The following is a 22831-nucleotide window of genomic DNA, read 5'->3' on the forward strand; positions in this document are numbered from 1 at the left end:
GAGAGACAGACAACCACACTCACACCTACGTCCAATTTACCAGTTAACCTAACAAGCATGTCTTTGGATGGTTGCGAGGAAGCCGGAGTACCTGGAGAGAACCCACACAGACACAGGGAGAACATGCGAACTCCACACAGAAAGAAAGGCCCCAGTGTGGAAACTAAATATCCTCGTAGACTTTCAAAGACAATTAGATAGATAGATAGATAGATAGATAGATAGATCTTTATTGTCATTCAAAATACACACCACAGGTGCACACATGAATAAAATTTTGTTGCAAATGGCTCAGATAATAGCGTTTAAAGCACAAGTGTCTAAAAACCAAACCAGTAAAAAAGAACAAAAAACAAACAGTGAACAGTAATAAATATTAGAATAATAAGGTGCATGAGAATATTGTACTGGATTATTGCCTGAAATTATTGCAATGAGTTATTGTACTAAAATATTGCACTGGATGTTGCATCATTCTCAAACCCTGACAACAGACTACAGGCTGTTATCCATTTGCAGTTCAGAAGTCTTTATGGCCTGAGGTATGAAGCTGTTGCAGAGCCTGGCTGTTCTTCACCTCAGGCTGCGGTATCTGAAGCCAGAGGCCAGCAGAGAGAACTGTCCATGATGTGGATGTGTTCAGTCTCTGATGATATTTTTTGCCTGCGACAAACAGCGTTTGGCACCCATGTCCTTGATGGAAGGAAGAGAAGTCCCGATAATGTCCTCTGCCGTTCTCACCGCCCTCTGGAGGCCTTTCCAGCTGCCGCGCCATAGAGAGACGCCGTTGGTCAGCGTACTCTCTACGGTGCTCCGGTAGAACGTGGTGAGGATGTTGCAGATGTATCCTTCTCATCCTGCGAAGGAAGTGCAAACGCTGCTGCGCTCGCTGTATCGGAGATGTGGTGTTCTGGGTCCAGGATAGACTGTTCGTTATGTGCACCCCCAGGAACTTGGTGCTTTCTACCAGCATAGTTTTATTATTCTCTAGATATGTCATAGTTTTCTGTCGTGGTTTGTGATTAGTTTTCCTGGGTTTCTGTTTATTCTATTTTGTTAAGTTCTTGATTTTTTTTTACAGTCATGGTTTAGTGTTTAGTTTTTCTGTTTTGTTTCCTGTTTTATTTTGTTGAGTTCTTGATTTCCTGTCGTATGTTACTCCCTGTGTTTTTCCCCTTTGATTAGGTCATTGGTTTCTCTTTGTGTTGTCTTGATTTGTTTCACCTGTGTCTCGTCATCCCTCTGTCCCCTGTGTGTATATATAACCCTGCCTTCCCCTTTGTTCCCTGTTAGGTTGTATTTGTCTCTAGCCTTGTTTTCATGCCAAGTTTCTTGTTACTTGTAGTTCATGTCTCGTTGTAGTTTTTTGTCTTGTCTTGTGTAGCTCACTTTTTCAATGGTTTATGTTTCACTGAAGTTTTTCTTTCTTCACATTTTGAATACCTGCCGGCTCAGCAGCACTTTCTGTTTTGGTCTTGATTTGTTTAATTAAATACCTTTCGCCTAGTCCTGCCTCAGCCTTCTCAGTCCTGCTTTTGGGTCCTAACCCCCTGACCCCCAGAGCTTCTTGCATTTCTATAGAGCCTTTAACATATTGTACTTCATGTAAATACAGATTGTACTTCATGTAAATACAGTTAATGATGAACACACATTTTCCAGCCTGCGTCCTTCCTCTAAGAAAAAAAATATGACATAGTCCAGGAATTAATGGCACACTTTTAGACTGGGCAGCACAGTGGCGTGGTGGTTAGCACTGGTACCTCACAGCAAGAAGGTTCTGGGTTTGAATCCATGCCGACTGGGGCCTTTCTTTCTGTGTGGAGTTTGCATGTTCTCCCTGTGTCTGCGTGGGTTCTCTCCGGGTACTCCGGCTTCCTCCCACCGTCCAAAGACATGCTGGTTAGGTTAACTGGTTCTCTAAATTGGCCGTAGGTGTGAATGAGTGTGAATGGTTGTCTGTCTCTCTGTTAGCCCTGTGATAGACTGGCAGCCTGTCCAGGGTGTACCCCGCCTCTCGCCCAATGACAGCTGGGATAGATAGACTCCAGCCCCCCCGCGACCCTCCAGATCACAAGCGGTTACAGAAAATGAATGAATGCCACTCTTTTAAGCCGCATAACAAATTCTTGTTTTTATCAAATAAAATATGTGACACAAAATATGATAAAAGTACAGTTAAAAAGCGTCTGTGTGACTCAACAGTTAATCTCACAGATCACCAGCGTAACGCTCCGCCAGCACCAACTTGAACATCTGCAGATGAGAGATGTGTCCATAAAGCTTTGGTTTGGTGTTAGGGTAGCATAAAATGTCTGGGTGTCAGCTGCTGACTCACTTTTAGCTCCGCCAGATTCCTCTCCTCCCCACGCCCAGCTGGGGATACAAAAGTCAGTCATGGGTTGGTGTAATTGGCTCGAGTTTAATTAAAGGCCAATATGAAAAAAAAAGGCAGACAAAAAGGCAAATTAAAGACACTTGTAAAGCAGAAAATAAAATGTTTAACAAGCTCAGCGTCACTATTCGGGGACCTAATTTGCATGGCAAACCTTTGCAGTGAGCATGTTTACAGTTTTGCGGGTTCAGTGTTAGAGTTACTACATAGTTGTGATTCTATAAGTGCAAAATGGGACCACAGACATTTTAAAGCTCTGTATCACACACCTTAATCGTTTTAAAGTTGTCTAAACTAAGATTTTTTTTTTCTTTAAACCGTCTCAGTTGTAATTAATAGAAGTAAGAAACCGGATCCTCTAACTGGCCCGGAGGGAGTCCAGAGCAACAAGCTGTCCAGCTCCTTGTCATCGCTTCTCGAAACACACATAATTTTGACTAATATTGAGAACCACTTGTTCAACAACAGTCCTTTATTGATTTAGTTTAACACTTTTTACTGCAAGGTTTTCCTTTTGCAAGATGTGGACAGATTTAGAGTGACACTCTTCACACAACCAGAGTCATTAGATTTAAAATAAAAACCAGAATAGAAAGACTGACAGGCTAAATGATGACTGTATGACCGTTTGAATCAGTGTGGAGGTCTTGGCACTTTCTTTACTATTGCAGGATTAGTAATCTCTCTTGAAATGTGGTGAAAGTGTGAGACAGATCCATCGGGAACATTCATCCAAAATGACAATATCGAGCTAAAAAAAATAAAAAATAAATAAAAACCCACAATCCCCCTGATGTTTTTCAGAGCATATAATATGTGACCTGTCAAAAATCAGCTTGGCAGACGTTTAAGGTGGAATTATATGCCCCCCCAGCCCATTAAATGAATTTAGAGGATCACAACTTTCAGCAAATGATAAAAACATCATTACCATCTGTGCGTTTGACGAGGCCTTTCTCTGCCAAGCCCTTTGATGAGCCTTCAGCCTTATGCAACAGCTTTAGCAGATGTTGTGGTATATTGAGCTGAAAAGCAGCTCTCAGAGATTTCAGCGCTGTTGAGAGATAGTTTTCAACTGGCACACTTTAGAGTCTAAGAAAAGGCTAGCTGGGATCAGCGGCTGTGACAGCAGCACTGTTCAGATCTGTTACGATTCTCGGCACCTTGTTCTCTGCTAAGCCTTCGCATCGCTTCTGTAACCACCGCACCCATCCTTTCAAATAAGACACATGCATGCAAACCTTTCACACCCACTAAAGCAGAAGAGGAAGGGCACGCATGAGGTAGTACTCTTTTAGTTTGCCATAAACCTGTGACTGCGATATCTTTATGTAATTAAAATGTTGCACTCTAATTACTGAAACTGGGATGTCCAAATAAGTTTCAATTTAATTAATTTTCCTTTTACTCGTGCTACATATTTTCCTGAGGAAAGTGATTGCTGAAGTTACTGTGAATAATCACGTTATACCATGAAACTGAACACATTCAATGAAATTTTTGACACTATGAAAGTGACATTTACGCCCCGACATGCTCGGCGAGCTGAGCGAAGCAGAGAGAGCGCTAGGGAACTTTTTCTCAAACGACGACACACTTTCTTTGGTGTAAAATAAGAAAAAGGCGCTGATTGTGGAAGTGCTGCTCCTTCAAAGCAGCCTCCTCTACGGAGGAGCTGGCATGACCTTGTTTCCTTGGGAGTAAAAGATACAGAAAGCTGGAGGGGCTGGGCGAGGAAGAGGAGGTGGGGGAGGAAGGAGGGCGGGGGGTGGCATAGTGGAAGAGGTGGGGTAACTTCAAAACCCACATCAAAAGGAATAAATAATTGTTTCTGCTGGTTTTGTTGTTGTGATACGGATCGGCGAAGCAGCAAGTGGCGAGCAGGAAGCTTTGATTTGAGGCAGCCTTCCTGGAGAGGGCTCCTTCTGTCGGCAGCTGAGCAGAGAGAAGCGGGGCCCACTGATTAAAGTCCTGTTTGTTTTAATCTTCTCTTTTTGCCCAGGAGAGGCCCACAGAGAGGGAGAGATCCTGCTGGGGGGTGGGACGAGACTCTCCTCTGGGGACCAGTTCCTTCTTCTTTTGGTTTCCAATGAAGACGCAACATTACAGCATCCAGATGCAGGATGAAGAGAACGTTTGAAGAGTCGGAGTCCAGTTAATGGGTTCAAAACTGAGAAAGTCAAAGTGAAATGCAGATTAGGTTGACAGTCATTTATTCTGTAAACCCTACAACTCATTTTTTCCTGTGCTGGATTAGTTTTAGTGGTTAACTATCTTCAATATTTCTGTTTTCTGGAACTTTTAGCACTATTTTTTGCAAAGACCACCTCCCCAAGCTACTGTTCGTTGTGACTCCAAAGAGACCTAATCAAAAGACTGTTTTCAGTGAATGCAGTACAAACACAACATGCACATTAATATCAAATTTAGGAAGTTGATTTTGGAAAATGGATGCTCGCATTCTCATCCAACAGACACACAGCACCATTAGAGTTTATTTGAATTAGCTTCTCTGGTATTCGGATTGACTGCAAATCATTCCACTTAGGTTTTGATCAGTAACTCTAGCTTTTTAGCTGCTAAATGGGATGTTGGCAGCAGAGAGACAGGTGTGAACTGTAATACGACTACGATTGTGAACCCTTTATTGGCCCTCTGACTGGTCCCAACTTCTAGACAAACAATAGACATGCTGCGATTCATTCTTATGGAAAAACAATAAAAATCTGTAATGATAGAATCTACACCGATCAGGCATAACATTATGTCCACCCGCCTAATTATATGTAGGTCACCCTTGTGCCTTGGGTCTCATAGGTTGAGGGGAGGGGCCTCTGTAGATCATCCCACAGATACTTGATTAGTTTGGGATCTAGTGAATTTGGAGGCCAGGTCAACACCTTGTGCTGTTTTTCATGTTTTTTGAGTTGTTCCTAAACCGCCATCCTGCTGGGGATGGCTGCTGACATCAAGGAGTGTCATTGCTATGGGGTGGGGGTGCATGGTCTGGTCTAGTTGGGTGGTACATGTCTAAATAAATCCACATGAATGCCAGGTCCAAAAGTTTCCCAGCAGAACATTGTATTGTCACAAGATGGTCAATGTTATCTACTTCTCCCGTCAGTGGTCATAATGTTATGTCTGATCGGTGTAGATGTAACAGTTAGAGACAGTTGAGACAGTTAGAGTTAGCACAATGGTAGCGTTGCCCAGTTTTCATTTTTTCTGTACATTTGTTGTACCCACGCTCTATGTTTTTAATTTCTTTGAAGAATCACAGTTAAAGTCAACTAACGACCTACATCTACAGGTTTTCAGCTCTTTTGATCAAGAATGGACCCCTGCTTGTGTATTGTTTGTCTAACCAAGCAACAGTAACATAGCAAGTCTGGATTTGACAAAGGGCAGGAGCCCTCTGGTTGGTGGTCAGACAGTCACACAGTACATAATCATTACAAGACCCACAAAGCTACAGAAATGGCAGCATCTTTATTGATAGATGTCAGACATTATGCTACAACGAGATGGGTATCATATCCAGGTAAGTATCTTAGCATATTAACATTTAGCACAAGACACAATGTGCAGGAATGTGACAGAGTTTGTAAATGTTCTGTCCATAAACCGGACAGTTTAAAATCCTAACCTGATAGTGGCCATATACTGTAAATAAAAAGCCAGAACGTATCATAAAATTCATCCCAAGGAGGACATGAACTCTTCCACAGTCTATTCAACAGCTTCCAACTTTGCAGTCTTATTTCTTTGCTAACGTGAGCGCAACCTCACCCCTACAGATCCTTCCTTGTATCATCAGATAAATGTATACATGGAACTGACACTGCAGGTGGTAACAGCAACTGGGGCTTCTTATATAAAAAATGGATGCGATCATGCTGTTACACAGCGGCTAAGATTAAAATCATCGCCACACGACATATGTTCATTTGCACCTGTTTGGATAAAAGATAAAATGGCGTGCATACAGGAGCTCATGAGGAAGACATGTGCCACATGAAGGTGTGTGATAGGACCTGTGCTGTAGAGTCTTGTGGAAATGATATAATTTAAAGGTTTACTTTGACACGGGTCAAAGGTAATGTAGTGTAAGACAGCAGATCAGTGGGGGGATAGCATGTTGAATGTCAGAGTATCAGGGAATGGAGGCCACTCTCAGCGGAGCCTCAGTTGATGAGCGCTCTCCGCACATGAAACGCACAATAGTTGCATGAATGCATACAGCCTCAGGAATCGTCCAGTCACGTGATGATAACACAATGAGAGGTGACACGTAAGGGTGAGGGGTCTCATTTCAGCAGATGCCGTTGAATCAGTTAACTGCATAAGAATAAATGGGATTTTTTTTTCTTTCCACTGTATAAAATCACTCTTTGTGCATAATGGATGTATATATATGTATTTGTTACTTGAACTCTCAGTGCAGGTTTGCAGAGGTTTGACTAAATCAAGAGCAAAGCATTTGTGACAGAGCAGAGTAAAATAAGCAGTTTAATCATGCCTACGTTTACCTGCAGCGCATAATGCATGAAATCACATTAGTGACTCCGCTAAGCTGAAATATTCTCTCTCCTTAAATAAACTGAATATTTGCACTGTGATATAATCTCAGCACTTCCCTCAGATTTGTATCGACTGATAAGCGCGACACCGAGCCTTTGATTCTGACGGAAATCCAGTATTGGCAAAAATGTCATCAGAATTGCTGAAAGAATGAAGCAGAGTTGCTGAGGCGCACTCTGCTTTGAGCCTTTTATGCAGTTATTCAAACAAAATGGTCTCATTGGATCTTATCGACATATGACGAAACAACGGAAGGCAGCGTTTTCCATCCCTGCCAGTAAACAGCCGCTCCGTCCACAGGCCTGTCAGTGCTAGAGACAGAGCTCGTTAAGAGCTGACATCAAACGCTTATGGAGCCTGATGATTTAAATATTGAATCGACTAGCGGCAGCACGCAGACAGAGGAGAGCTGGTATGTGCTGACACTAAGACAGATGTATATTTTAGCAGCCGTTTCCCAGCTAAACTGCCTAATGGCCTTGGGGGGGTGAGGCGGATGAAAGTCAGACCTGCAGATCTGCTGGGACGTCTCCGGGGTTTGGAGCAGTCTAAGTACCAAAGGCCCCTGGTACCCTCCCCCTCTATGTTCCTCTGTCCCTGCCCCCTGTCCCCAGTGTTCCTCTCTCAGTGCGATCAGAGGAGAGGTTCCCCAAACGGAGGCCCCTTGCCAGGCACCAGGCAGAGGGGACACTAACAAGCCCTAATGATCTCCAGCTAGGCCCGTCTCTCTTCTCTTCCTCCACTCACTCACAACACAAGCTGCAGAACAGGCCTCGCTGCAGACAGACAGCCTTACTGAACCCTGCACGCACCGTCTCGTGTCCAGCTATGTTCAGTTTAGGATCAAGATGAGACGGCGTGGACGTGCCTGTGTGGAAGAATGAAAGAATGTGCACTGATAAATGGATATGGATCGGGGTAAATGAATGTTTGGTATGATAAAAACTCAGCGACCCCCTTTTTCTTTCTGAACTTCTGGCTTGCAGACGTTTGTTGGCAGGTCTGCTCTCCAAGGAGAGACCAGATGTGAGGCACTGGAGGGATTGAAAGTAATTGCAAACGTGTTTTGGTCTGCTTCTTATCATGACGGATTCAAGTGCATCTATCTCAGACCAAAGAAGAGGAGGGAACACTTCGCTCCTACATCAGCATGACAAAAAGGCCAGGAGCTACGAGTTCAAGCTTCAACTGCATGAATCTTTAGACTGCTGGCAATTAAGCAATTCCAAGAAATCTAGTTCACCCCATTCTGAACTATATTACACAGTCAAAAGGCAGTTGTTGGCAGGGGATGTTACATCTCTGGCTTTATTCTGATCCCATGACATTAAGTCGAGATATTTTCAGAAAAGATATAATGTGGGATAATGACACATAATTCTCCAGTTATCTAAATCATCATCACTAACGGAGTAGTTTTTGGTCTTAGTCCCACAGAGCTTAAACAAACGGGCTCTTCTATAGACTTACAAAAAAAAGTGCTCACAGAGAGAAATTTGTTGGAGGCAAGGGGCCTCTAAGGAATCACAAATGTACTGTATGTCTTTATCAGAATAAAAAAATAAATAAATCATGCACGTAATTTACTGCAATTGACTTGATATAGCTTCATCTCGTATTACCGTACTATCCTCAAAGCCTATAATTGAGTTTCGTGTTTTCAAAATCAAAGAAAAAGTGATTGATCGCTTAAAGCAATTTAGGAAGTGAATCTTTAAAGCAGAACTACTTTTTCAATCAATTGCTAACTCGCTGTAAAACCTATGAGTATTCACAGCAAACAAGGAAACCCCTGAACATAAGGAGCATTGCAAAGATGAGTCATTCAGTTCACCTAAAAAGTCACAACACATTGTATCTGTACATCAGTTTCCCAACGCTATGTCTCATATATTTATGCCTCTTTAAGTTGTAAGAACTAGTATGTTCACAGAACAAAGTTTTATGTGTTAAAGTCAGCATGTCGAATGTTAAGGGCAAAAAAATTTAATAAAAAAAACTCCTGAGAGAGATGTCTTGCTTTTTGACTGCTAAATGCTCCAATATGTCCACCAGCTATAAGCTTACTTTGTAGTTTGGTGCTTGGCAGGAAGCATGCGCTGCCTTCGAAATGCTTCCTGCTCTGGCTGGAGAATGAACCGAAACAGTAACATTAAAGATTGTAAAAACCAAAGCAGTTAGCTGAAAGATGCTAAAATGTTCGCTGAGGGGAAAATCAGAGACACATTTAACATCGCACACTGTCATCAGTGTAAAAAAAAGTGGCGGGGTGGTTAGCACTGATGCCTTACAGTGAGAAGGTCCCAGAATCGAATCCATGGGCTGACTGGGACCTTTCTGTGTGGAGTTTGCATGTTCTCCCCGTGTCTGCGTGGGTTCTCTCCGGGTACTCCGGCTTCCTCCCACCATCCAAAGACATGCTGGTAAGGTTCATTGGTGATTCTAAATTGGCCGTAGTTGTGAATGTGAGTGTGAATGGTTGTCTGTCTCTCTATGTTAGCCCTGCCATAGACTGGAGACCTGTCCAGGGTGTACCGCGCCTCTCGCCTGATGACAGTTGAGATAGGCTCCAGCAGACCCTGCGACTCTTCACAGCAGTTACAGAAGATGAATGAATGAATGAATGAATGTAAGTAAGTCTGCATTTATAGGAAAAGAGAGCAAACACAAGGGAAAATAACAAAAGCTCATAACACAAGAAATAGATCATAATGTCACAAAATGAGAATCTCTAGCAGCAGAAAAAAAATAGTTAATTGTGGAATTTAATAGATTTTGCTGCACTTTGCCTAGAAAACATTTATCTAAAAATGAGAGCTGCAGACATCAGTACAGTTTGTTTTCAAAATTCAAATGCTCAGTTTCATATTGGTGGGACAAGTAGCTTCTGTGTTTGTGGCATAAAGATGAATACTGGACTGAAAAAACATCTGCAATGAACTGTTTTATTCTGACACATCACTATACTTTTTTTTAACTTTTTAATGTCTATCACTTGCTGAATGTATAAATATCCAATATCTATAATTGCTGCGACTGAACTGGACTCATCGACAGACTGTGTGGAGATGTTTACGCTGCTGTTGTGGCGCTGCTTGTCTGCATTTCGGCTTTTAAAGGCTTTTAGAAGGAAAACAGTTGTTCACATAAACTAACCCAAATCCAGTAAAAACCGAAAGCCATCAAAGCGCCATGTGGAGGTTGGCAGTGTACAGTAAGCCAGACTGGATGGACTCTGAGTGAGCAATCAGCAGTGCGTTGTTTAGATGCTTAAAGTCCGGGACCATTAAAATGAGTTTACTGTCCAGAGTGGCAAGACTGCTTCCAGGCTGTCTATGTATTCAGACAGAGTTGACCTCAGAGACAGACACTTCAAAAATATCCTCTTTACGTCACGAAACACTGTATTCATAATTGCAGTTTATTTGCATGTAGTTTCTTAAACCAAATGTGATGAAATTCTTGTCCTTTTGTGCTTTTATGTGTTTTAAGGATCAGTTTAACTTAACAGAGCAAGTTCAGCTGTGCCCTAAACAAAAGAACGTATCAGAACTTTCCCTCGTTTTAAGAATAATGTCGTTTTTAACGTGAGTAATGCAAAATGATCATTTACATTTTTTACTTTTCGATGCGCTGCCTGCTCCAAGTCAGATCCTCTGTTGTTGTGGAGCACACCCTCCTCTGGGAATAATGAGCATGAGGCCATCCGACAGTAAAGCCGTTTTCACGCTCTGAAGTTGGAGCCAGAAAGGCACGTCCTCGTTAGACTTGTCCACCGCTACTGGGAGCAGAAAGTTCCCGACCATGGTTGTTGTGAGCCATTGTGTTTGCATCACTCTCTAACCCCTAAAACCTTCAAGGGTATAATCGAGTGGTGACAGAATATTTTCATTAAGTCAGAAGCCGCCGTCCGGCCCTGGCGAGCGGCACGTCTCTGCTCTCAGCTTAGTGTACTTCAAAGTTCTCTTGAAACTTAGCCGTGTTTTTATTTCTGCCAGTCTTGAAGCCCGTGTAATCAACAGGGAATTGACTTGAAGGTCTTAAAGGGTCCACTTTGAAATAGATCAGTACCCACTTACATCCCTGGATATGAGAGGTGTGGACATAAACTTTGCATTGGACAGCGGATGAAATGAATATGAATTTTCAATATTTTGATCTGAGCATTGAGAGCGGATAAAAGGCAGAGTCCAAAGCGCATCTGAAAAAGGAGCTTACATTTTCTATAATACTGAACCTAAGTCAGCCTTTGATCTCTTAATCCTGCACTCATAAGGTTGTGAGATAAGCAGGCATGACTAACGTCTCCTTCTAATAGTCAAGACAGAGCAGAGCCCACATAATGAGCTCTTTTACCCTTTTTAAAGACAAATTGGACTGAAATTCCATGTTTAATGGATCTTCCTTTCAATACAACTCTGCTTAAAGTCAAGGGAGTGATGGCCGGTCACGTTAGCGGCGCTGTTAAACACACTGCGGATGCCTGGCCTTGTTTTTCTCTCAGCCTCTCAGATGTGTGTCAGAGCTGTCTGCTGCTGTCTTTGTGGTATCATCCTTCTTATTTCTTTATTTAGCCAACAGTGTCACTTAGACCGACTCGCGGGGTTTACATAAATACTAGATTGGAACTCAAGAGACTGTGAGTGTTTCTTGTAATTTCATCCACAGATCTGCCGATGCCAGCTGCGGTCACCTATCTGTCCTCGGTCACCGTCCCTCTGCCTGTACATGTTCGTGCATTGGCGGCGACTGGACTGAACTCAAACCATGATCGCAGCCCCACATGTAAAAATATTCAATAATGTAAGATTTTAAAGCACGCCAGTGAAAACAATGACACCAAATGACACCATGTTACTTAAATCTACCACTTTATTAAGGGTTCAAATGTTTTTAAGGGTCCAATTGTTAGTTTGAATCCACAATAGTGCTACACTATATGATCATTTTTGGTTCACAAAAACTCCATAATGAAATCTAAATTATAAATTTGATCTTTGACCTTTTAAATACACAAATAAATGTTAACACTATTAGCCTTTGCAGGGCGATGCAGGGCATCTAATCATTTTTAAAGATTAGAGGCCTCTGTGTCTGGCTCTGTAACTACAGCCGGGTAATAGTTTCTCTCTGGATCGCCCAGAGGCTGTGCTAACCTTTAATTGGGTGACTCTCATCCCTGTTGCTCTCTCTCTCTCTCTCTCTGTAACTCTGTTTCACTCACAGACAAAGTTATTCAAATTGCTCTAATACTTTCATCCCATATTCTCTTTGTCTCATTGTTATGCAACCGCATGGAGTCAAGTCTAAAAGACACTACGGGTACAAAGAGAGGAGTTCTCTTTCTGATTTTAGGCAGTACACATATCTTGCATTCTCTCCAGACAAATTAGACTCCAGATATTAAGTGGTGAGAGGGTGGGTGAAACTGAACAAGGCCAATTTGTTTAAAGACTGGTCCTCAGGATGAGGCTCGCCACAGAGCTATATTCATACATTACATTTGCTTTTTTACACTTCTGACAGCCGCTCTATCGTGTGGCCGTTTTCATCTCTGCGTTTGATGATGGTTAAAGGAGAAGGCAGGCATTGTCCTCTGTGGCCTGCAGGCATGTTATGAGCTACGCAGAGTGAGTCAATGGAGAGTCGGGGGCTGACTAAATGTCAGACGCACATGGCCACGCTCGCATAGCTTAATGCAGGCCTGTGTCTGGGCCCTGAGCCTGTCCCCCTCCAACTCTGTGTGTCTTTATCCCTCTGTCTCCAGCTTCTCCCTCCGTCTCAGCTGTACATGCCATCTGGTCTGGCTCCACATCTGTGGATATCCTGTCTACAAAGCCCGGACAGCAGCACTCTTTGTGCAGAAGCTCTTTGCGTAGTGGATATTTGCACTCTGAAGCACCTGCCGTGGCTTAAATCACTTTGCCCATGCAAAAGAGGCAAACCCATTAATCCTGTCCACCCTTAAACATTGCGTGTTGAAAAGCACTTGCTGGAATATCGTTTATAGCCTCCGGCTGAGATGCAACTCTGCTTCGGAATACCAAAGAGGTTCTACAGAGGAAGACCATTTCCAAACCTGTCAGCAACTTGTACAGCTACAGTACGCTGTGATTAAAATGCCAACATTTTGCAAAGAAGGAAAATGCCCCAGACACACAGAGAGGAAGACAAAATAAAACAAATAAATAAACACAGGTCAATCAGTTTTTAGTGCTCATTAAGTATGTATATGTCTTTAGAAATTATCGTATATGCGCTACCTGAGAATTTTTATTCAGTTTATTGCTGCCATCAAACAGTGATACAGACATAAAGACGTACAAAGTTTGGCCTTGGCTGCACTTTGCTCCATAGATGTGTTTAACATGGTCGCTACCTGTGTGCTAACTATGGAAAGGCATCAGTCATGGCGTTGTTTTGAAAATATATGTTAGAATTTATGTCCTGGTTTCTAAAGAAGACACTGACGAGAATGTTTAAATCATTAGATAACGTTGTTTCTATAAATCATTAGATAACGTTGTTTCTAAGATCTAATCAAATGCAAAGATAACCACTTTGGTTAGAAGTGTTGACCAAGCTGTAATTATAATTTCATAAATTTTTTTTGTATGCAGTGTGTATAGTATACACAATAAGCAGAAGTACTTTCTTTAGTACATATTTTGTCATGTTAGACATGCTCTGAAAATCAAAGAAAATCAATGAGAGCAAGAATTGGCTCTTTCTCATATTTATTTCACTTTTTCTTCTGCTCATTCAGAGGGAGGCAATCCAAAATACTTTGATCATTTCTATGGAAACATCTTCACAGACTACAACAGAAAAAACAGAAAGTGCATAAACAATAAGGTCATGGTTAAGACAATTATTAGTTTCTATGTCAAAGCAATGTTGATATGTATGACCCAAAGACACTAACTCTTGGCTCAGAGTAATGATTGTATGTTATCACTGCTGCTCAGTATGAAGACAAACCCAAGTATTAGTTTCCACCTTGTGTCTACTGTAATATTACAATGTGTCAAAATGAGTATTGCATAGATTTAATTATCTTATAATACTACATGAGCTTTTATATGAGAGAAGCAAAGCCCAGTAGTGGGTAGTCAGTCCAGTGAAGAAGGTGCTGATTGGTGAGGGGATCAAACATTTATACTAGTCCAACAGACTGAAGACAAAGCAACTGAGAGGAAGATGAAAAGGCCGTTATTAAATTGCTGGTTCATAATAGAACAATAGAAGCTCTCTGCACCTTGTGTTCGTGTTCTGGCCTTCATTAGGATGAACAACAAAAAGACACAGGATTCAGGCTGATGGGGAGATGAAGCCTTTTCCAGCAAACACAAAGGTCAGCGACACACTCTGAAGAAAGTCAGAAATGAAAACCGTGCCCGTCCAGATGGTGATATTAACACTGATTCATGGCTTGTCTATACGCTTATCACATGACCATTCATGTTTACTGGAAGGGAGTAGGGTTGATAATGCAACTGGACACGGGACCACAAATTGCTCTAATGTGCATTTTGCCTCTTGTATATGTACGCTAGTCTAGTGTAGCCAGACACAGTTGTCAGTTTCGAAGCGCACCACACACGGCAAAATACCTCTGCACGCATTTGGATAGTCCTACAACCAGTCAGAGCCACCTTGTTGTAAACAAGTTCAACTTCACGGTGCTCAGACCCTTCTGTCCATCACCGCATAAAAGCCACCTAAACCTATTATTTGGCTGATTTTTGTTGGAGCATAATCAGTTCCCAACGGAGGAGCTCCAGACCAAGTTAGTCTGGCTTCCAGGCCACATGTAGGCAGTAGTAACAGCAATGTCAACCCAGTTTAAGAGACACAACATAAAGTGGGACTGTATATTGGCCATAGGTGTGCATGTGAGCGTGAATGGTTGTCTGTCTCTCTGTATTAGTCCTGTGATAGACTGGAGACCTGTCCAGGGTGTACCCCATCTCTCGCCCAGTGACAGCTGGGATAGGCTCCAGCCCCCTCGCGACCCTTCACAGGACAAGCAGTTACAGAAAATAAATAAATGAATGAATGAACATAAAGTGGAGACACAGGGTTTAATTCACTAAAACGAAAAACAAAGGTGCGACAGGTGAGACATGGTGAGCCTCTGCTACTGAAAAGTCGTCCTTAAGCCTCTTCTGCAATGCCCTTTATTCTCATCTCCCTTGCCATGCAACTACAAGGCCAGTAGAGGTGCAGGGGGCCCTAACAACCATTCTGAATAACCGGTTGTAGTCAATGCCAACTGATTAGAGAAAAAGGCCATGCATGAGACTCAGTCATGAACAAAATGTCACTGCTTGCATCACTGTTTCCAACTGTGTCTGGCCCATTCAGACAAAAAAAAAAAAAAAAAAAGGTACTTTGGAGTTTTTTTCATTAAAATGGAGTCAGCAGCACTTCACAAAATTCTTTGTTTTAGGGGAACCAAAGCAAAAAAGCATGGGTGTAGCCTGTGATTACATTAAGTGGCAAGCTCTCCACGATGTTTGGAACAACTTACCTGCCCAAGTACTGCAGTTGTAGTACCTCAAAAATTCGTACATCACTGTATTGCATTGTGATCTGTTAAAACACTGGGATCTATTGTTAACGCACAGCTTTGTGAGTGACTGAGTCAGCACACACCACAATAAATTGCCGGCATATGTTTCAATTACTAATGTCTACAAAAATGCACTCACAAGTTTCATGCATTATCGAATGGTTGGAGCAGTATTTATACAGTTCTAGTCTAAATTTACAACAGAAACAAAAGAATATTTGTCTGCTCCTCTCAGCAAAATTAAAATGTAACTCAAAGAGAAAAGGAGAAAAAAAAAACTAAACTGCTGATTAGTATTTTGTGTGTATTGTTTTAATTATAGAAGTCACGTTAGTCCAAAGCTATCTCAGCTTGCATTTAGAGCAACCGATAGGGTGTCCTCTTCATCTTAGGTGCAGATAAACTGGAGTTCCAGCAGAGCAGAACAGGCAGAGAGAGCAGAGAGAAGAAGAGTCCAGGACCTTGTCAAACACTGTAAACCTACGGTGCAGTCACCCTGAACAGACAGAACTAACTCTGGGCAGACATGTTGGTCCTGTCAAAACAAAAGACAAGAGCCTGCCTACAGCAGCATGTCTGATGAGACGGGGCTGGGGTTTTGCTCTCTTTGCACTTTTAAGGTTCAGCTGTGGAGGATGTTCCTTTCAGTGCGTTCATGTATCTGTAATTACACAAGTATCACAGCCACAGAACATAATTTATTTCGCATGCCTGGCCGTGAGGCTGTATTATCTGTGCTGTACATAATTAACTAATGCAGTTTCTTTGTGACGTTGGCGTTTTAGGGAAATTTAAAAACCTTATCCAGGCTGCAGCACCATAAAGGATATTACTGGCGCACTTTTAATTTGCAATGCCTTGATTTAAAAAGTTAGTACCATTATTTGTCTGTACGGTTTTTTTGTTTGGCTCTTTGTTCCATCATCTTGGTCAAGTTCTGGGTCTCTTTCAGCCCTCTTAGGTCGCAGTGCTGCTTACTCTTCTGAACACAAATCCCTGGATACTGTAGCTTACAGCTTAGCAGCTCAAACATGTCAGTAAGATGGAGCTTATTGGTTATGAACCCATATTTCAGAGAATTAAGGGAGTAAAGTGTATTAGTTGGCTGATAATCTAAAGCATCATCGTCCCGGCAGCTTGTTGATCCTCTTGCCTTTTTTGGTTCTGTCTGCTTACGGAGATATAAGAGCAACATGACTTTGCCAGAATCTGATCCAAAGTTGGAGTGAAGGGGAGTTTTCTGCTATTGGAAATACCACAGGACACACCCAGCTCTTACGTGCCTTTCAAGAAATACTCCCACGTTTTCAACGCATCCTTTTTTGGCAGAAAAGCAGGACGATAAGTTTCTACACACACAAGGACACACACTTACACTAGTGGCAGATCAATCTGCTGCTTCTCACGGCTACAACTCTCCAGTGCTGGATACTTTCAGTTTTTGTCAGTTCTGTTTTATTTTGTACAAAAAGATGTGCATGTTGGATCAAAACACCAAAGAGACAACATCGTAGCTCTGTGAGTGGTTTGATGGTGGTACTGAACTCCAATGGGAGTGGCAGAGTAGTGATTGCCCAGTCAGCAAGCACTGTGAAGGACATGTATATATACGTTATATACATGTGGAACTGAGAGCTACAGGCAGCATGGAAGCATTGTGCTGTAATCTCACCCTTGCATCCCCATCAAAGGGCGTGAGTCGGGAGAGACTGTGATCACAGCGAGCTGTCTACGCTCTGATAATGCTGTTTCAGACCCTCTGCAAGCTCGCTCGGGCCTTTCATATGTGTTATTTATGTAATTATTATGCTCATGAATTGCGGATTGTCAACACCAGTTTGAAGATGAAGAGCTGTGTCAATTAAAGTGATCTGCATTTGAAGTCCGCATCATCCACCACTACAGACAGAATAGTTCCTCTGATGTGCAGGCATGAATACAAGCAAATGCATGTGATTAAATATTGTTTCCTATTATTGTTTACTTGGAGATTTCTCTGAAGTTAATTCAGAAAGTCTTTCACAGTGAATCGCTTTGAGCTGCACATCAGAGGGAGAACTTGAAATCAGATGCTTTTGGTTTTCGGCTTTCTCATGGAAAGTTGTTTGAGAGATTTATTTCAAACAGTTACTCTTGTCAGCCTGATCTAAAGCTTTGGAATTTGAGCAATGTGTGATTCTCTCCAGAGCCATCATCAAACCAGACTCAACTCAAACTTTCCACAACATGTGTTCAGTCAAACATGTTGGCTTCTCAGAATTCCTCTCCAGAGTGGACATGTGCATCTGGACGGTTGTTTTTTGTTGTGCCGTGGTTGATTCCTCTCCTTTGACGTCACAATTGACCTGAATTGGAATTTACTAGAGCTCTCAACAAATTGACTCTATTTACAGCCGTGTTGTGTTGTAGTCCAATGTTTTGTTGATCGATTCATTCACCACACCCTTTTTCCTCTGCGTACATTGCTGCTGTTACATTACATATTTTCTTCTTTGGTTTTATTGCTTAACAGTCCAACAATATATCAATGTAATTATTATATATAGTAGAGAGCTTAGTCATTTGGCCTATGGTGGCTGAAGTTTGTTGGGTGTGTAATAGAGTTTAATAAGGTTTACTGCTGAATGAAGGGGGAGATGATGGAGGGCTGGGAGCGCAGGGAAGGGACTGAAGTGAGGTTGGGGAAAGGCAGTGTGTGTGTGGAAAGACTTGAAGAAGTAGTTTTGGACCGTGGAAGCAAGGCTGAGAGTTGTTGATTTGCAGGCAGACAGGATGAATCACAGACCTGAAACACAGGAGACACAGAGTTACTCAAATAGGCAAAACACGAGGAACAAAGAGCGAACAAAAAACTACGAGGGCCTTTGACTACTGCAGTGGTAAACAGAACGATCTGGTGACAAATGGCTGGGGAATAGTAGATTAAATACTACTTAATGCACTTGTCCAAGGTCAGACACAATATTGCACCTTTGCAATCCTCCTTATATTGCAATTTCATACATCTAGTTACACCGATCAGCCACAACATTAAAACCATTGACAGGAGAAGTAAATAGCATTGAGCATCTTGTGACAATACAATTTTTTCTGATGGGAAACTTTTAGACCTGGCATTCATGTGGATGTTACTTAGACATGTACCACCCACCTAGACCAGACCAGGTACCCCTACCCCATATCAATGACACTCCTTGATGGTAGCAGCCGTCCCCAGCAGGATGCAGCCTGACACAGACACACACACAAAAAGTTTAGGAACAACTAAAAAAACATGAATAACAGCACAAGGTGTTGACCTGGCCTCCAAATTCACCAAATCCAAAACTGATCAAGCATCTCTGGGATGTGCTGGAACAAGCCTGATCCACAGAGGACCCTCCCATCGACCCATAGGACCCAAAGGTCCCCACTAACAACATTATGTTGCCAGACACCACAGGACACCCTCAGAACTCACATGTGTTTTGGAGGCAGGGGACACCTACATAACATTAGAAAGGTGGTCATAATGTTATGCCTGATCAGTGCATATACAGTTTATTGTTGTTGAAATCTCTTCGTACTAGTTTGTGACTTTAACTCAGTTTAAAGCACAAACAGAGAGTGAGACAAACACAGGAACGCAAAGAAACAAAACACATGGAAAGTAGGGAAAAGTAAAGCCCAGACACATTTGTAACTAAATAGTGTATGCTCAGCTCTATCATAAATCATTAGCATAAAGACTTTTGTTTTTGATTTTTGTTATGGCAACTGAGCCAACACTTTAAGCCTGTGAGGTACTACCACGGCAGAGATCCCAACTCTCAGCTGCCTCTTAAACCACAACTCAACATTTTGACATTTTTGTTATGGATCAAGATACCCATGCTAATCTGTGATCTTAAGAGGTGTTGGCATGTGCAGATTTTTGAATCTGGGACAGACACTAGCCGCCTTGCTCCACTTCCAGTCTTCTTGCTATGACAACTGGCTCTAACTCTACATTTTATGATAGTGCCATCGCTGCACTATTTCTTTCAAGATGTGACTGTATTGTGAAGGCTTAATTTGCCTGTGGCAGAAATGTGATCACAGTCCAAACGGAACCACCACAGATGAGAACCAACAAACATATTTGCATCAGATTGAAGATCGTAATCAACCCAAGATACTTCTGTAGCTCGGGTCACATATTGGGACTCTCTAAATCCTATAAAGACATCCGTGACATCCATAAAGATCAGATGAAGAAGTCTCTGCTGTCCATGGGCTTTTAATTTGTCATTCTCCACCTTATTCGGACATGCTGCAGAGTCGGACTGTACCAAAACACGACAGTTTTCAGAGAACTCGCTGACCATTTGTTCCTTGAGGCCTCAAAGAGCTCTGAAAGACAACACAGTCCCAGTGACACCGCTAAGCATCACAGCAATCCAAGTAATTAAGAATTAACATTGTACAAATTCTCCCCGTTCACTTGTTTTAATGGGAGGAAGAGGGGGAGGTAGAGGGAAGAGGAGTAGGGGCGGGGGTGCTGAAGATCTTTGAGGTTTCAGAACACAAACTTTGCCAGGCATTCTTAAACTTCGTTTGGCCAAGTCTGAATCAAAGCGAGCGGACAATCTTCCCTTTCATCTCTCTGAGGCTGTGAAGGAACGGACTGTGTCCTGCCATGGCTGTGAACTTGTACAGCTTAGCACTATGAGGGCCATGATGTTTTTTTTTCAAAGGGTCGTCTTTTGAGTGTATTTTTTTCCCCTTCTCTAACCTTTTGATCTAAATCTTCTTAACTTTAAATGAAGAGCTTCACCCTCTTGAAGATTCAGGGCTTTCATGTCACTGTTCGTCTTGAGATGTAAATCCTCGTGGAGGCTTGATGACTTGACCATGTTAATCAAATGCGGCTAGAGCTTAAGTACAAACATTTAGCCTCTCCTCCATTGTTCTCTTCAGCAAAAATAACCAGTTTAATAAAATATGCATTATAACTTTACATTCGGGCTAAACGTCAGATCTCCACATCTGATATTTGATCTGAAGTCAATGTACCGAGGGTGAATATGTTACGAGACCAAGGTGTTCCTTAATTGAGCTTCTTAATCCTGTTACTCTTACTGTAATCCTTAACACCCTTTGTGTTATAGACACATTGTGGCAAAAACAAACAACACTTTCACGAACAATTCTCTAAAGAAGACTTTTAATTATGGACCCCCTATTCTACAATGCAAATTCTGTGCTATTACTATGTAGAATGTTTACTGCTGTGTGTGTCCCACCCCCCTTCCCCCCCTTCCCCCCTCTTCCCCCCTCTTCTTGTGAGTATCTCTGGCCTGGAGTGGTGTGTTTCCCGTGGAGCTCTATACTACATCTGTTGTCGTGGTCTCATCAGCCTGCCCAGTCTTCATGGAATCCTGCAGTTATCCACTCCTACCTGAATGAACAATTCTCCAACCTGCCTATGATTCCTCTTACATTTTCAAACTGTCATGTAACATCATCAGTTTGTATCATAAGATTCCACATGTACACTTTAGTCAGATATGTGTATCTATGACAGATGTATGTTTATCTTGCTGTTCTCTTCTCTCTCTCTTTCTTCTGTCTGTACCCGGCTGGCCTTAGGCAGATGGGTCCCTCCATATGAGCTGGGTTCTGCTCGAGGTTTCTTCCTGTTAAAAGGGAGTTTTTCCTTGCCACCGTTGCCTTCAGGCTTGCTCTGGGGGTTTCAGGCCGGGTTTTTGTAAAGCGTCTTGAGACGATTTGTATTGTTATTGACGCTATATAAATAAAATTGAATTGAATTGAATTGAATTGAACCAGTAAATATGCTAAATTAAAATGTAAATTAAAACTGGGCGACATCAAAACATTCCTAGTTTCTATGCATTCTGAAATAAATCTACTTACTTGGATGAACAGCGACATAAAAGATGAACACACAACCTCTGCACAGTCTGGGTTCAAGGTGAAATCTACTAATCCAAATAAATATAGAAATTACATTGTTTCTACCTTTATTAACCGTTGGTAATTATAAAAAAAAAGAAGAAAAAAAACAAACAAACATCACAAACAACATAAAAGTGTATTCCCAGTAAAACGTATGCCTACAATACTCCACGTATAAATCTCTGTGGGAATGTTTTCCTTCTTCGTTCACAACTACTTGACGATTTGCCGCTATCTTTCTGCGGTTAGCATGTGGGTGAGACAGTGACGAGGTCACTGTGAGAAACTATTTGTCTCCAAGACAATAGTCCACAAATGACCAGTCTGTAATCGGTGCACAGATTGATAAAAATAATAAATAGTAGTGACCTCGGGACTGATCCTTGGGGAATACCACATGTGAGAAATACTGGTAATTTGAATCCTCCCATGATAAAAAAACTATTTGTGTTCAATGTCTGTAGATTAGGATGTAAACCATTTAAGAGCATTATGCAGTTGTAAAGTTTTTTTTTGTCACTTGTCATGTTCAGATGTGACACACAAAAAGACGAAGAGGACACAAAACCCACTCTTCCACCCATTCACAGCACATGATGTACAGGACAGTGAGGAACAGGCATTCCTGTGCCCAGACCTATCCCGACCAAAATGTGCCAGTGTTTGGCCAGGCGGCCAGAGGAATAAAAGAATCCCCGGTGCTCTCTGCTTAGTGCTGCTAAACAGGCTTTTGTATTTGCTATACACAATGCTCCTCCACTGGCACTTTGGACAGCATGAGGGCTCTGCTGCCAAGGGAGCTCCTAGCTGTTGTTCTTTTCATCTAAGTTAAGCCACTTGGCCCACAGGAGAATGGACATGGAGAAGAAAAGACGGACAGAGAGGTTTGTGGGAGATGGCAGGATTCCTCCCGTCTCTCTCGGGGACACGTTTCCCTTGCATTTTATCCTCGCACCCTTGCTCTGATTCACCATGAATTCTTTGGAACACTTTGGTACCGCTTAATTTACATGTATGCCAACAGGCTTTTAATGTATTTAAAACTTGGATGATGTTCAAAGGACGCTATAATTCCTCTGAAATAGGCCTTTTGAAGGCTTTATCTTGTTCTTTCTCTTCTGGCTAATCTTGGAGCCCCTCAGTATGCCAGAGCAATTTTTCTAATGCCAATTAAGCTTGACATTAGCATAAAACAGCTTTTAAAGTTTTTTTTTTCTTCTGTGAATGAAAGACTGATGTCAAATGGACACTTAGTTTCATTGAGCAGCCTCAGTAAAATAAAGGAGCTGCTCTTTGTTTCTGTTGTCACGATATTAACAGATGGTAATATAAAGGTCAGGAAT

Source organism: Chelon labrosus (assembly GCF_963514085.1).
Source record: "Chelon labrosus genome assembly, chromosome: 3".
Taxonomy (NCBI): Eukaryota; Metazoa; Chordata; class Actinopteri; order Mugiliformes; family Mugilidae; genus Chelon; species Chelon labrosus.